Source organism: Manis pentadactyla, chromosome 13 (assembly GCF_030020395.1).
Source record: "Manis pentadactyla isolate mManPen7 chromosome 13, mManPen7.hap1, whole genome shotgun sequence".
In the NCBI taxonomy this organism is placed as follows: Eukaryota; Metazoa; Chordata; class Mammalia; order Pholidota; family Manidae; genus Manis; species Manis pentadactyla.
The window spans coordinates 106,553,347-106,558,481 of record NC_080031.1 but is presented as its reverse complement, the minus strand read 5'-3'; positions in this window follow the sequence as shown (position 1 = coordinate 106,558,481).

The following is a 5,135-nucleotide window of genomic DNA, read 5'->3' as shown; positions in this document are numbered from 1 at the left end:
AAGATGCAGAAGGCTATAGCTGAAGGAAACGCAGGTCCTTAAAAAGGTGCATTATGAAGGGCATTCAATCCTACATCTAACTGGCAATGAATGAAACTCAGAGATCAAATGTGGAGTCCCCTCATACAGTTTGGCTCAGAGAAGATGAAGATTGAGCTGGACACTCAATCCCAAATTCAATCAATAGACTCTAGACAAACTTTGCTCTACGTTGGCAGACAGCCGGCTGAGGGTCGGTTCACAGCAGAGTTTACCTTTATGTTTGCTCTCAGCTTTGTAGATCGGACACGTGTTATCAGTGTCACCCCACAAGTATAGGTCATTCTCTCAAAAGCAAGTTCACATTGACCATAAGCTTATAGAAGTCTACGTACATGAGAAAGCTGGTTTATTAAGAAATATATGTAATGTAGATAGGAGCGTTCACCTTGTAAAACACATTATTTTCCTTTCCTTGGACCTACATTAGCTGCTTGGCAGGTAGAACCACAGAAAGGGTTTTGTTTTAGTTGCATGATTCAGTGTTTACTTATGACACATCTGTCCCCATTATTGAGTTATTCCAGTACAATTTGGATTTCTTAAGTCTCTGAGCAGGGGAACTCTTCTTGGAATCTCCTTGAGTTGGACACTGCCAGCTTTTGCTCTTTGTGGCTCCCTTTTTGTGTCATTGTCTACCGAAGAGGTGATGCAGGTTACATTGCCAGGTTAACTGAGGGCATCCGCACGGCTGGGGTCTCGGTGACGCCTCCCTCCCGGCAGCTGTGCTGTGCACTCCTGTGTGCAAGTCCTCACTCCTCCTCCTGCTCTCATAGGTTATATTAAATGCGTTCTTTTGCTGTTTGGAGGCGCTCAGCTTGGGCTTGTCGGTCTTAGTGATGACCTACAAATTTGTCCTTCAGTTTCTGTCTTCATGTTTTTTCCCGTCGTTTCTCTCTCATTTTATTTCTTCTCTGTCAGCACATAGGATTTCCATTATTATGCCACTGTTTTCTCCCAATCACTTTATTTCTCTTTCCTTCCTTCCCCCCTATCAAAATCATACTTTTTCACATTTCTAACAGCGATAGTTCTGTGTGCTTTTGGTTGAAGAATCAAAAAAACAACAACAACCATTGGTCTTCAAACAGTGCATGGCCTTCTGATGATATTGGGTGTTTCAGGCCTGTTTGTTGGCTTTTGGGTTATCTGTCAACCAGCTTCATTGTAGGTGGAAATTCATTGCCAACCTTTTAAATCCTAACTGAAAGGCTATTGGTAGCTAGCTAGCTGTCAGTGGGACAAAAATGTAAATGCTCGGAAGAAACTAAGTGCTTGAGGTGAGTAGATGGGAGAAAAATAAAACTAACTCCATTTTTACATGAAGTGAATATACTTATGTTTTTAAATATTCCGAGCTTTTCAAATTTTCTTACTGCCTACACACTGGTACTGTAAAAGTAGTATACTGAAGGAAAAGCACTAAAGTCAGTATACATACTGAAAAAAAAAAAAGGCTAGGAAAGCATTTTTTGGCATCAGCATGAAACTAAGTGCATGAAACATTCCCTTTGCTTTTAAGAATCCCCTGATGCAGTACCGGCAACCATAGAACTTCTTACACTGGGATTTTAAAATTGGAGTCTAGTTCTCCCGTGATTGGAATGCAGTGCAACTGAGGACCAAGTCTGCGATTTATTAGTTAGGTTTGTTTTACAGTGCTTAGCAAATGCTGTATAGTTACCTCATGCATGAGCAGGGTATAGCACTTAGAAACATTTGCTAATAAATTTTAGTGCATATTTTATCACTTGTTATTATTGTATAAATGATGTAATTTTCAAAAAAATGGGTCACAAATCCCTATTATGTTGCTTATAAAATGTAGCAATTATTTTTTACTTAAACTTAGTCTAAATGACTTTTCATTGATACACATATTTTATTAAGTGATACAATAAAAATGCACAAATCTTAGTGTACAGCTTGAGGAATTTTGACACGTGTATGTGTATATATTCATGTCCCTGTCACTGAGATCAAGATATCAGACATTCTAACCAATTTTTTCCCCTTTTGTCTATTTCACCCATCCCCCTGTCTCCTTCCCCGTGGCAACCATCAGTCTCTTCTCTGTGTATATGGATCTGTTTCTGTTTTGTTTGTTTGTTCATTCATTTTGTTTTTAGGTTCTACATACAGTATTTGTCTTTGTCTTATTTCACTTAGCTTAATATCCTCTAGGTCCACCTATGTTGCAAATGGTGATATTTCATTCATTTTTATGACTGAGTAATACTCCATTATGTACATATGTACCTCATATTCCTTATCCATTTGTCTGGTGATGGACACATTGCTTTCGTATTTTGGCTATTGTAAATGATACTGCAGTGAACATAGGGGTGCATATATCTTTTTGAATTAGTGATTTTGTTTTCTTCAGGGTAAATTCCCACGAGTGGAATTACTAGATTGTATGGTATTTTTCATTTTTTGAGAAACCTCCATACTGCTTCCCATAGTGGCCACACTAACTTACATTCTCATCAACAGTTTAGGAGAGTTCCCTTTCTCCACATCCTCTCCAATTCTTATTTCTTGTGTTCTTGATATTAGTAGCCAGTCTGACTGGTGTGAAGTATCTCATTGTGATTTTGATATGCATTTTCTTGATGATTAGTGATATTGAGTATCTTTTCATGTCTGTTGGCCATCTATATACCTCCTTAGGGAAAATGTCCATTTGGGCACGGTGCACAATTTTAATTGGATTATTTGTTATTTTTCTGGAGTTGAGTTGTATGAGTTTTTTAATATATTTTGTTTGTTAGCCTTTGTTAGCCCCGTATTGGATATATAATTTGCAGATATATTCTCCCATACAGCAGGCTGCCTTTGCATTTTGTTGGTGGTTTGCTTTGCTGTGCAGAAGCTTTTTAGTTTGAAGTAGTCCCACTTGTTTATTTTTGCTTTTGGTTCCCTTGCCTGGGGAGACACGTCCCCCCAAAAATTACTAATGTGAATGTTCAAGAGCATTCTGCATATGTTTTCTTCTAGTTCTATAAAAGCTATGTTTTATAGTTTCAGGTTTTATATTTAGGTGTTTAATCCATTTTTAGTTTATTTTTGGATGTGGTGTAAGACAGTGCTCCTATTTCATTCTTTTGCATGTAGATATCCAATTTTCCCAACAACATTAACTGAAGAGACTCTTTACAGTGTGATTTTTTTTTTCTAAATGGATCTAACTTTGAAACAAATTCTAAAGAGGTTAACATATCTAGTGGGAAAGAAACCTGATTACTCTGCATTCTGTTAGTATATACTCTGCACTTGAAACAGTGAATGAACACGTGAGTATTGCAAACTTACTGGTTGTTGATTTAACAAATATTTATTGAACAATTGCTGTGTCATCCACTGTGTTAGGTGGTAAGATTCAGTGTTGAGTAAAACCAGATACTTGACCTTCATGGAATTTATAACCTACTGAAAGGAAGACACATTAAACATAATTCGATCAAAAGTAAAATTAAACTAAATTAAACTAAAACTAACAGTCATGATAAGTTCTAGCAGCACTCTAAGTGCTCATAAATGGAATGTTTTACCTTCTCCAGGAGGCCAGAAAATATTTCCCTGAGAAATGACAGTTGAGCCAACGTCAGAGGGATAAGATGTTTACAAGCTAACTTGGGGAGAAAGAGCATTCATACCAGAGAATATTGCAAGTGTAAAGACTTGGAGGTAGATGTGATCATGGCGAGTATGAAGGAATAAAAAAGGCCCGTGTGACCATCTAAGAGCAACTGGAAACCACTGGGGAGAGTTAAGTAAAAGTGTGACATCGGATCTGCATGTTAAATAACGTATTATGACTGAATTGTGGATAACTGGAGAGGGACAAGTGTGAGTTGGAAATAATTTTAAACACACTCAAGAGGAAATACCAGGTAGGCAGTTGCAGTTGTATATTTAGATCTGGACTAAAAGAGAGATCTCAGACAAAGGCAGAAATGTTTGAGTCATCTTTGGTTAGGTGGCAAATTAAAACAATATATGCATGTACATCTTTAGGGTTCAAAAGTATATTGTGAAAAGAAGAGTTGGCCTTGAACTCATGACTGATTAGAGGTCTGTGAGCCTTAGAAAACCGAGATGGAGTGTGTAGGGAGGAAGGAGGAAAACCAGGGGAGCGATCTGTCCTGGAAACCGAGGACCGAGCGTTTCAAGGAGGAGGAGGCAGTCAGCAGTGTCCAATGCTGCTCAGATGTCAAGTAAATGAAGTCTGAAAAATTCCTGTTGAATTTTGTGATAGCTTTAAGTGGACCATGGGGAAGGGAAACTGGAATTATGTGGAATGTGTGAAATAGTTTGAACTCTTTAAAAGCTTAGCTCTGAGGCAGTTGGAGAGAGAGGGTGCTCCCAGTAAACTTTGTAGTTTGGATGTTTTGTTGTATCTTTAGTGAAAATGATCCTGGCATGATTAAAAATCACTGGAAAACATCCATTTAAAGAGATGGACAATGGTAGAGGAAAGGAATAGTCTATAGAAAGGGTTCTAGGGAGGCAGAAAAGGATGGGCTCCCAAAACACAATTAGGAGACTAACCTGACATATGTGTAGGGGTAGTTCTTATAACTTTATTAATAGAGGATGAGGATGCAAGTAAATTTGTATTTGTGGTAATAAAAAATGATGGATCCCATCTGATATTTATTTTCTCCATGAAATTGAAAAATAGAGGAAGAAGGTCAGATGTTTTAGGAAAGCACGCAAAGGTTTAAAATAGTCGTTGTAGAGTGTATTGACCAAGAAAGTCCAGTAGAGTTGCTAGGAAGTGTAGAGGCCAGTCAACGTTAGCCCTGGGGGATTTATCGTAGAATCTCAAATATTTCCTGCCTTCTGGAGACTCAGAATGTTGCTTTCATCCAGGATTAACCAGAGGGAGTTTAAGGTATTGGCAAGTGTTGATCATGTACCCAAACTGGATAAAATGAAAATTAAAAGGCCTAACCATTTGGGAGAAGGTGAAAGGGGTCAGTGAACTGGTGGTTTTGGTGAAGTCACAGACAGTTGTGGTGGATGAAGTTGAATAAGCAAGTTGATGGAAGTTGTGATCTCACTGTGGAGTATTTGAATTCATGGTTTTA